We start from the raw sequence: 12,456 nt of genomic DNA, 5'->3' as shown, positions 1-12,456 counted from the left end.
TCCGATTTCGTCCAAAAGTGATCATTTTTGTATGTTTTTTTTTTCTTAGCTTAGCCAAATCAAGTCGTACATTAAAAAGACCGACTGTTTTGAGCAGCTGGCTACGCCTTCAATCAATCCCAATCACTTTTGGGAAAACTTATTTTTTGAAACATTTTTTAATTTTTTTTAAGGGGTACATTATATTTTTTTAAATTCCGATTTCGGCCAAATGTGATAATTTTGGTGTGGTTTTTTGTTCGTATCTTAGCCAAATCAAGGCATACAGTGAAAAGACCGATAGCTGGCGACCCCTTCTTACGATCCCCATTACTTAAAGAAAAATTAATTTTTGATATTTTTTTATTTTTTGTTCGGGGGTGCATCAGAATTTTTTTGGATTTAGATTTTGGCGAAATCTCTCCTTTTTTATATTATATTATATTATATTATTTTATATTATATTATATTGCTTTTTTTTATTTTTTTAAGGGGGTACATTATATTTTTTTTTTAATTCCGATTTCGTCCAAAAGTGATCATTTTTGTATGGTTTTTTTTCTTAGTTTAGCCAAATCAAGTCGTACATTAAAAAGACCGACTGTTTTGAGCAGCTGGCTACGCCTTCAATCAATCCCAATCACTTTTAGGAAAACTTATTTTTTGAAACATTTTTTTATTGTTTTTTAGGGGGTACATTATATTTTTTTAAACTCCGATTTCGGATAAAAGTGATCATTTTGGTGTGGTTTTTTGTTCGTATCTTAGCCAAATCAAGGCGTACAGTGAAAAGACCGACAGCTGGCGACCCCTTCTTACGATCCCCATCACTTAAAGAAAAATTAATTTTTGATATTGTTTTTTATTTTTTGTTCGGGGGTGCATCAGAATTTTTTTGGATTTAGATTTTGGCGAAATCTCTCCTTTTTTATATTATATTATATTATATTATTTTATATTATATTATATTGCATTTTTTTATTTTTTTAAGGGGGTACATTATATTTTTTTTTAAATTCCGATTTCGTCCAAAAGTGATCATTTTTGTATGTTTTTTTTTGTTTTTAGCTTAGCCAAATCAAGTCGTACATTAAAAAGACCGACTGTTTTGAGCAGCTGGCTACGCCTTCAATCAATCCCAATCACTTTTAGGAAAACTTATTTTTTGAAACATTTTTTTATTTTTTTTTTTAAGGGGGTACATTAAATTTTTTTAAATTCCGATTTCGGCCAAAAGTGATCATTTTGGTGTGGTTTTTTGTTCGTATCTTAGCCAAATCAAGGCGTACAGTGAACAGACCGACAGCTGGCGACCCCTTCTTACGATCCCCATCACTTAAAGAAAAATTAATTTTTGATATTGTTTTTTATTTTTTGTTCGGGGGTGCATAAGAATTTTTTTGGATTTAGATTTTGGCGAAATTTCTCCTTTTTTATATTATATTATATTATATTATTTTATATTATATTATATTGCATTTTTTTATTTTTTTAAGGGGGTACATTATTCCGATTTCGTCCAAAAGTGATCATTTTTGTATGTTTTTTTTTTCTTAGCTTAGCCAAATCAAGTCGTACATTAAAAAGACCGACTGTTTTGAGCAGCTGGCTACGCCTTCAATCAATCCCAATCACTTTTGGGAAAACTTATTTTTTGAAACATTTTTTAATTTTTTTTAGGGGGGTACATTATATTTTTTTAAACTCCGATTTCGGATAAAAGTGATCATTTTGGTGTGGTTTTTTGTTCGTATCTTAGCCAAATCAAGGCGTACAGTGAAAAGACCGACAGCTGGCGACCCCTTCTTACGATCCCCATCACTTAAAGAATAATTTAATTTTTTATATTTTTTTTATTTTTTGTTAGGGGGTGCATCAGAATTTTTTTGGATTTAGATTTTGGCGAAAACTTCTCCTTTTTTATATTATATTATATTATATTATTTTATATTATATTATATTGCATTTTTTTATTTTTTTAAGGGGGTACATTATTCCGATTTCGTCCAAAAGTGATCATTTTTGTATGTTTTTTTTTTTCTTAGCTTAGCCAAATCAAGTCGTACATTAAAAAGACCGACTGTTTTGAGCAGCTGGCTACGCCTTCAATCAATCCCAATCACTTTTAGGAAAACTTATTTTTTGAAACATTTTTTATTTTTTTTTTAAGGGGGTACATTAAATTTTTTTAAATTCCGATTTCGGCCAAAAGTGATCATTTTGGTGTGGTTTTTTGTTCGTATCTTAGCCAAATCAAGGCATGCAGTGAAAAGACCGATAGCTGGCGACCCCTTCTTACGATCCCCATCACTTAAAGAAAAATCAATTTTTGATATTGTTTTTTATTTTTTGTTCGGGGGTGCATCAGAATTTTTTTGGACTTAGATTTTGGCGAAATCTCTCCTTTTTTATATTATATTATATTATATTATTTTATATTATATTATATTGCATTTTTTTATTTTTTTAAGGGGGTACATTATATTTTTTTTTAAATTCCGATTTCGTCCAAAAGTGATCATTTTTGTATGTTTTTTTTTTTCTTAGCTTAGCCAAATCAAGTCGTACATTAAAAAGACCGACTGTTTTGAGCAGCTGGCTACGCCTTCAATCAATCCCAATCACTTTTAGGAAAACTTATTTTTTGAAACATTTTTTTATTTTTTTTTTTAAGGGGGTACATTAAATTTTTTTAAATTCCGATTTCGGCCAAAAGTGATCATTTTGGTGTGGTTTTTTGTTCGTATCTTAGCCAAATCAAGGCGTACAGTGAAAAGACCGACAGCTGGCGACCCCTTCTTACGATAAAGAATAATTTAATTTTTTATATTTTTTTTATTTTTTGTTAGGGGGTGCATCAGAATTTTTTTGGATTTAGATTTTGGCGAAAACTTCTCCTTTTTTATATTATATTATATTATATTATTTTATATTATATTATATTGCATTTTTTTATTTTTTTAAGGGGGTACATTATTCCGATTTCGTCCAAAAGTGATCATTTTTGTATGTTTTTTTTTTTTCTTAGCTTAGCCAAATCAAGTCGTACATTAAAAAGACCGACTGTTTTGAGCAGCTGGCTACGCCTTCAATCAATCCCAATCACTTTTAGGAAAACTTATTTTTTGAAACATTTTTTTATTTTTTTTTTTAAGGGGTACATTATATTTTTTTAAATTCCGATTTCGGCCAAATGTGATAATTTTGGTGTGGTTTTTTGTTCGTATCTTAGCCAAATCAAGGCATGCAGTGAAAAGACCGATAGCTGGCGACCCCTTCTTACGATCCCCATTACTTAAAGAAAAATTAATTTTTGATTTTTTTTTATTTTTTGTTCGGGGGTGCATCAAAATTTTTTTGGATTTAGATTTTGGCGAAATCTTTCCTTTTTTATATTATATTATATTATTTTATATTATATTATATTATATTATTTTATATTATATTATATTATATTATATTATATTATATTATATTATATTATATTATATTGCATTTTTTTATTTTTTTAAGGGGGTACATTATATTTTTTTTTAAATTCCGATTTCGTCCAAAAGTGATCATTTTTGTATGTTTTTTTTTTTCTTAGCTTAGCCAAATCAAGTCGTACATTAAAAAGACCGACTGTTTTGAGCAGCTGGCTACGCCTTCAATCAATCCCAATCACTTTTAGGAAAACTTATTTTTTGAAACATTTTTTTATTTTTTTTTTAAGGGGGTACATTAAATTTTTTTAAATTCCGATTTCGGCCAAAAGTGATCATTTTGGTGTGGTTTTTTGTTCGTATCTTAGCCAAATCAAGGCGTACAGTGAACAGACCGACAGCTGGCGACCCCTTCTTACGATCCCCATCACTTAAAGAAAAATTAATTTTTGATATTGTTTTTTATTTTTTGTTCGGGGGTGCATAAGAATTTTTTTGGATTTAGATTTTGGCGAAATTTCTCCTTTTTTATATTATATTATATTATATTATTTTATATTATATTATATTGCATTTTTTTATTTTTTTAAGGGGGTACATTATTCCGATTTCGTCCAAAAGTGATCATTTTTGTATGTTTTTTTTTTCTTAGCTTAGCCAAATCAAGTCGTACATTAAAAAGACCGACTGTTTTGAGCAGCTGGCTACGCCTTCAATCAATCCCAATCACTTTTGGGAAAACTTATTTTTTGAAACATTTTTTAATTTTTTTTAGGGGGGTACATTATATTTTTTTAAACTCCGATTTCGGATAAAAGTGATCATTTTGGTGTGGTTTTTTGTTCGTATCTTAGCCAAATCAAGGCGTACAGTGAAAAGACCGACAGCTGGCGACCCCTTCTTACGATCCCCATCACTTAAAGAATAATTTAATTTTTTATATTTTTTTTATTTTTTGTTAGGGGGTGCATCAGAATTTTTTTGGATTTAGATTTTGGCGAAAACTTCTCCTTTTTTATATTATATTATATTATATTATTTTATATTATATTATATTGCATTTTTTTATTTTTTTAAGGGGGTACATTATTCCGATTTCGTCCAAAAGTGATCATTTTTGTATGTTTTTTTTTTCTTAGCTTAGCCAAATCAAGTCGTACATTAAAAAGACCGACTGTTTTGAGCAGCTGGCTACGCCTTCAATCAATCCCAATCACTTTTGGGAAAACTTATTTTTTGAAACATTTTTTAATTTTTTTTAAGGGGTACATTATATTTTTTTAAATTCCGATTTCGGCCAAATGTGATAATTTTGGTGTGGTTTTTTGTTCGTATCTTAGCCAAATCAAGGCATACAGTGAAAAGACCGATAGCTGGCGACCCCTTCTTACGATCCCCATTACTTAAAGAAAAATTAATTTTTGATATTTTTTTATTTTTTGTTCGGGGGTGCATCAGAATTTTTTTGGATTTAGATTTTGGCGAAATCTCTCCTTTTTTATATTATATTATATTATATTATTTTATATTATATTATATTGCTTTTTTTTATTTTTTTAAGGGGGTACATTATATTTTTTTTTTAATTCCGATTTCGTCCAAAAGTGATCATTTTTGTATGGTTTTTTTTCTTAGTTTAGCCAAATCAAGTCGTACATTAAAAAGACCGACTGTTTTGAGCAGCTGGCTACGCCTTCAATCAATCCCAATCACTTTTAGGAAAACTTATTTTTTGAAACATTTTTTTATTGTTTTTTAGGGGGTACATTATATTTTTTTAAACTCCGATTTCGGATAAAAGTGATCATTTTGGTGTGGTTTTTTGTTCGTATCTTAGCCAAATCAAGGCGTACAGTGAAAAGACCGACAGCTGGCGACCCCTTCTTACGATCCCCATCACTTAAAGAAAAATTAATTTTTGATATTGTTTTTTATTTTTTGTTCGGGGGTGCATCAGAATTTTTTTGGATTTAGATTTTGGCGAAATCTCTCCTTTTTTATATTATATTATATTATATTATTTTATATTATATTATATTGCATTTTTTTATTTTTTTAAGGGGGTACATTATATTTTTTTTTAAATTCCGATTTCGTCCAAAAGTGATCATTTTTGTATGTTTTTTTTTGTTTTTAGCTTAGCCAAATCAAGTCGTACATTAAAAAGACCGACTGTTTTGAGCAGCTGGCTACGCCTTCAATCAATCCCAATCACTTTTAGGAAAACTTATTTTTTGAAACATTTTTTTATTTTTTTTTTTAAGGGGGTACATTAAATTTTTTTAAATTCCGATTTCGGCCAAAAGTGATCATTTTGGTGTGGTTTTTTGTTCGTATCTTAGCCAAATCAAGGCGTACAGTGAAAAGACCGACAGCTGGCGACCCCTTCTTACGATCCCCATTACTTAAAGAAAAATTAATTTTTGATATTTTTTTATTTTTTGTTCGGGGGTGCATCAGAATTTTTTTGGATTTAGATTTTGGCGAAATCTCTCCTTTTTTATATTATATTATATTATATTATTTTATATTATATTATATTGCATTTTTTTATTTTTTTAAGGGGGTACATTATTCCGATTTCGTCCAAAAGTGATCATTTTTGTATGTTTTTTTTTTCTTAGCTTAGCCAAATCAAGTCGTACATTAAAAAGACCGACTGTTTTGAGCAGCTGGCTACGCCTTCAATCAATCCCAATCACTTTTGGGAAAACTTATTTTTTGAAACATTTTTTAATTTTTTTTAAGGGGTACATTATATTTTTTTAAATTCCGATTTCGGCCAAATGTGATAATTTTGGTGTGGTTTTTTGTTCGTATCTTAGCCAAATCAAGGCATACAGTGAAAAGACCAATAGCTGGCGACCCCTTCTTACGATCCCCATTACTTAAAGAAGAATTAATTTTTGATATTTTTTTATTTTTTGTTCGGGGGTGCATCAGAATTTTTTTGGATTTAGATTTTGGCGAAATCTCTCCTTTTTTATATTATATTATATTATATTATATTATTTTATATTATATTATATTATTTTATTTTATATTATGTTATATTATATTATATTATATTATATTGCATTTTTTTATTTTTTTAAGGGGGTACATTATATTTTTTTTTATATTCGGATTTCGTCCAAAAGTGATCATTTTTGTATGGTTTTTTTTCTTAGTTTAGCCAAATCAAGTCGTACATTAAAAAGACCGACTGTTTTGAGCAGCTGGCTACGCCTTCAATCAATCCCAATCACTTTTAGGAAAACTTATTTTTTGAAACATTTTTTTATTTTTTTTTTTAAGGGGGTACATTAAATTTTTTTAAATTCCGATTTCGGCCAAAAGTGATCATTTTGGTGTGGTTTTTTGTTCGTATCTTAGCCAAATCAAGGCGTACAGTGAAAAGACCGACAGCTGGCGACCCCTTCTTACGATCCCCATCACTTAAAGAATAATTTAATTTTTTATATTTTTTTTATTTTTTGTTAGGGGGTGCATAAGAATTTTTTTGGATTTAGATTTTGGCGAAAACTTCTCCTTTTTTATATTATATTATATTATATTATTTTATATTATATTATATTGCATTTTTTTATTTTTTTAAGGGGGTACATTATTCCGATTTCGTCCAAAAGTGATCATTTTTGTATGTTTTTTTTTTCTTAGCTTAGCCAAATCAAGTCGTACATTAAAAAGACCGACTGTTTTGAGCAGCTGGCTACGCCTTCAATCAATCCCAATCACTTTTGGGAAAACTTATTTTTTGAAACATTTTTTAATTTTTTTTAAGGGGTACATTATATTTTTTTAAATTCCGATTTCGGCCAAAAGTGATCATTTTGGTGTGGTTTTTTGTTCGTATCTTAGCCAAATCAAGGCATAAAGTGAAAAGACCGATAGCTGGCGACCCCTTCTTACGATCCCCATTACTTAAAGAAAAATTAATTTTTGATATTTTTTTATTTTTTGTTCGGGGGTGCATCAGAATTTTTTTGGATTTAGATTTTGGCGAAATCTCTCCTTTTTTATATTATATTATATTATATTATATTATATTATATTATATTATTTTATATTATATTATATTATATTATTTTATATTATATTATATTATATTATATTATATTATATTATATTGCATTTTTTTATTTTTTTAAGGGGGTACATTATTTTTTTTTTTAAATTCCGATTTCGTCCAAAAGTGATCATTTTTGTATGGTTTTTTTTTTTCTTAGTTTAGCCAAATCAAGTCGTACATTAAAAAGACCGACTGTTTTGAGCAGCTGGCTACGCCTTCAATCAATCCCAATCACTTTTAGGAAAACTTATTTTTTGAAACATTTTTTTATTTTTTTTTAGGGGGGTACATTATATTTTTTTAAATTCCGATTTCGGATAAAAGTGATCATTTTGGTGTGGTTTTTTGTTCGTATCTTAGCCAAATCAAGGCATACAGTGAAAAGACCGATAGCTGGCGACCCCTTCTTACGATCCCCATTACTTAAAGAAAAATTAATTTTTGATATTTTTTTATTTTTTGTTCGGGGGTGCATCAGAATTTTTTTGGATTTAGATTTTGGCGAAATCTCTCCTTTTTTATATTATATTATATTATATTATATTATATTATATTATATTATTTTATATTATATTATATTATATTATTTTATATTATATTATATTATATTATATTATATTATATTATATTATATTATATTGCATTTTTTTATTTTTTTAAGGGGGTACATTATATTTTTTTTTAAATTCCGATTTCGTCCAAAAGTGATCATTTTTGTATGGTTTTTTTTTTTCTTAGTTTAGCCAAATCAAGTCGTACATTAAAAAGACCGACTGTTTTGAGCAGCTGGCTACGCCTTCAATCAATCCCAATCACTTTTAGGAAAACTTATTTTTTGAAACATTTTTTTATTTTTTTTTAGGGGGGTACATTATATTTTTTTAAATTCCGATTTCGGCCAAAAGTGATCATTTTGGTGTGGTTTTTTGTTCGTATCTTAGCCAAATCAAGGCGTACAGTGAAAAGACCGACAGCTGGCGACCCCTTCTTACGATCCCCATCACTTAAAGAATAATTTAATTTTTTATATTTTTTTTATTTTTTGTTAGGGGGTGCATAAGAATTTTTTTGGATTTAGATTTTGGCGAAAACTTCTCCTTTTTTATATTATATTATATTATATTATTTTATATTATATTATATTGCATTTTTTTATTTTTTTAAGGGGGTACATTATTCCGATTTCGTCCAAAAGTGATCATTTTTGTATGTTTTTTTTTTCTTAGCTTAGCCAAATCAAGTCGTACATTAAAAAGACCGACTGTTTTGAGCAGCTGGCTACGCCTTCAATCAATCCCAATCACTTTTGGGAAAACTTATTTTTTGAAACATTTTTTAATTTTTTTTAAGGGGTACATTATATTTTTTTAAATTCCGATTTCGGCCAAATGTGATAATTTTGGTGTGGTTTTTTGTTCGTATCTTAGCCAAATCAAGGCATGCAGTGAAAAGACCGATAGCTGGCGACCCCTTCTTACGATCCCCATTACTTAAAGAAAAATTAATTTTTGATATTTTTTTATTTTTTGTTCGGGGGTGCATCAGAATTTTTTTGGATTTAGATTTTGGCGAAATCTCTCCTTTTTTATATTATATTATATTATATTATTTTATATTATATTATATTGCTTTTTTTTATTTTTTTAAGGGGGTACATTATATTTTTTTTTAAATTCCGATTTCGTCCAAAAGTGATCATTTTTGTATGGTTTTTTTCTTAGTTTAGCCAAATCAAGTCGTACATTAAAAAGACCGACTGTTTTGAGCAGCTGGCTACGCCTTCAATCAATCCCAATCACTTTTAGGAAAACTTATTTTTTGAAACATTTTTTTATTTTTTTTTTTAAGGGAGTACATTAAATTTTTTTAAATTCCGATTTCGGCCAAAAGTGATCATTTTGGTGTGGTTTTTTGTTCGTATCTTAGCCAAATCAAGGCGTACAGTGAAAAGACAGACAGCTGGCGACGGCTTCTTACGATCCCCATCACTTAAAGAATAATTTAATTTTTGATATCTTTTGTTAGGGGGTGCATCAGAATATTTTTGGATTTAGATTTTAGCGAAAACTTCTCCTTTTTTATATTTTATTTTTTTATATTATATTATATTGCATTTTTTTATTTTTTTTAAGGGTGTATATTATATTTTTTTAAATTTCGATTTCAAATTTCAAAAATGTTTAATCAACATGAAACATTTAACGTACGACATTCAACTAACAATGTAAGAATGTTGAATGTTTGATATTGTAAGAAATAATAATTATGTCCTATTCATGTAATTTATACTTGGCCACGTCATTGGTAACGTTAATAACAAATTAAATTCTTCTGTGGGCGCTTATAATTCCCAATTAGTTCTAGCTCAAAATGCATGACCTATGGACTATGGTCACTCCAAAAATCAGTTGACCGGAAGTTCCGGCGAGTGATTGTGTGTGTGTTGGTGCCTCTGGACTGATCACTGGATGTATATGGAGGTGGACCTGGACTCCAGGATGCAGTGCATCACCAGGTATGATCCTTATTTAGATGTTAATTAAATACGTATAGTCACTACTTAAGGTGTATTTAAGCGACTTTTAATGTGCAAAACCTATAATTTTATAATCAACATTCAACATGTAACATAAAACATCCAACTATTAGATTAAGACATGTTTAATGTTTTGTGTTGTATAAATAATCTAATGCATGAAATTCTTATGTAATATTTATGATATTACAATTGTCCACGTCATTAGTAATACTAATAACAAATTTATCTCTTCTTCGTCTAGTTCTACCTAAAAGTGGATACTATGGTCACTCGAGAAATCAGTTGACCGGAAGTTCCACCAAATGACAGAAAATGGACAGAACACTGGATATGTACGGATAGATATGGAGATTTTGAAATGAGTACTGGATTTATATTAATGGAAATGTCATCGTCCAAGACTCCAGAGCATCGAAATCTTCTTCAGGTATGTACCTTAGTGATTTAAATATTTTTAGTTACCCCTTAAGCTAAGCCAAGTATTTTAAACAACCTTAAGTCAGAACAGAATTAGTTGAAAATCATTATATATATTTCCTCTTTTTTTGTGAAATAGACGTTTTCTTTGCAGCTGCAAAATAACTGATCATATTTTTCTGAAATTGCGATTCCAAAACTGATCATTTTTGTGTGGTTTTTTTCTTAGTTTAGCCAAATTAAGTCGTACATTAAAAAGACCGACTGTTTTGAGCAGCTGGCTACGCCTTCAATCAATCCCAATCACTTTTAGGAAAACTTATTTTGTGAAACATTTTTTAATATATATATATATATATATACATATTTTTTATTTTTTGTTAGGGGGTGCATCAGAATTTTTTTGGATTTAGATTTTTGCGAAAACTTCTCCTTTTTTTTATTATATTATATATTATATATTATATATTATATTATATATTATATATTATATATTATATATTATATATTATATATTATATATTATATATTATATATTATATATTATATATTATATATTATATATTATATATTATATACTATATATTATATATTATATATTATATATTATATATTATATATTATATATTATATATTATATATTATATATTATATATTATATATTATATATTATATATTATATATTATATATTATATATTATATATTAAATGGTCACTGTCTCGATATGTTTCACTATTCTGAAGTCTATTTAATGGTTCAATATTCACTATTTTCAATGGTTCACTATCCTTAAATAAATTCAATTCTACAATTTCTTTTACCTTGTCCTTAAAAATCAATTTTATTCCAAATTTCTCAAAAAACTTACGGCCTTACAGAACATTAGTTGAAACATAATTATTGGGTACAACAAAAAATGAAATTTCGTCTTCTATGTTTTGAAAAAAATGTTCCCAAATGTTTTAATTTTAAGTCCATTAACTCCATAGTAATTCGTCGGGACCAATATATCGCTAAAGTTTCTATAAGGAATCGCAGAGTGCTGAATTAAATTAATGGAGCTTCCAGTATCGAACATCGCAGACAGAAGAGTAACGTTAGGCTTATGTTGACAATCAGTGTAAAAATATACTCCTACCTGGTTAAAAATCGTAATAAACATATTATGCTCCTCTTCGTCATCTCGTATCGGCTGGTTGCTGGATGCTCCCACCACTCTCGGATCACTCGCTGGCTTCTGTTGACAATCCTTTAGCATATGTTGGAGGGATCCACAACGGAAACAAGATCCCTTCTCGCGTTTCGGCGCAGTGCACGACGAAGCGTAGTGCCCATAAGCAGAGCATTGTAGCACCGGATTGTTTTCCGATCTCCTCCAGTATTTTCCCAGCGCTGAGGAAAATTTTGTGACTTCTTCCTTAGATTGCCATACTTCCAAGCCAATCCCTTCAATTGTGCGATTGTTGTTGCTGTGTACAACAGAGCGATATTGGCTGAACGATCGCGCAAACCATCAATGACGAACTGCACTGTCAATTTTTCGTCAATGTTTGCACGCATAGCACCTCCATCAGAAGTATGTATCCCATAACGGTGTTCTTCGCGGGGTTGAACATGGTTTCCTTAAGCAGCAATACAATATCAGCAGTTGAGCTGCCACGACCGAATGTTTTTATGAAGTTTTCCTTAAATTCGTCGTAAGTATTCGATCGGTCAACACGCACAAATAAGTCGGCAGCTGTACCCGATTTCATCAGCATTCGTACGCAGCGCAGTTGAAACTTTGTACATGTGTTGATATCTCTGCAGACTCTCTCGAACTTTAAAATCCACTCCAGGGGTTCCTCTTTTTCAGTTGCAGAAAACGGTCTCACGAGGTGCTTCGTCTTCTTCCAATGTATGGATGCCTTCGGTAGCGGCTCCTTGGCTTAATACTTCCATTTTGGAGTTCTCCTCCTCCAATATGCTTTCTGGGATTTCAGCCACCTCTTGGTAACCGGCATCCAAAGCAAGCTTACGCAAT

The sequence above is a fragment of the Drosophila biarmipes genome, chromosome X (genome assembly GCF_025231255.1).
Source record: "Drosophila biarmipes strain raj3 chromosome X, RU_DBia_V1.1, whole genome shotgun sequence".
Classification (NCBI taxonomy): domain Eukaryota; kingdom Metazoa; phylum Arthropoda; class Insecta; order Diptera; family Drosophilidae; genus Drosophila; species Drosophila biarmipes.
Note: the sequence above shows the minus strand (reverse complement) of the source record.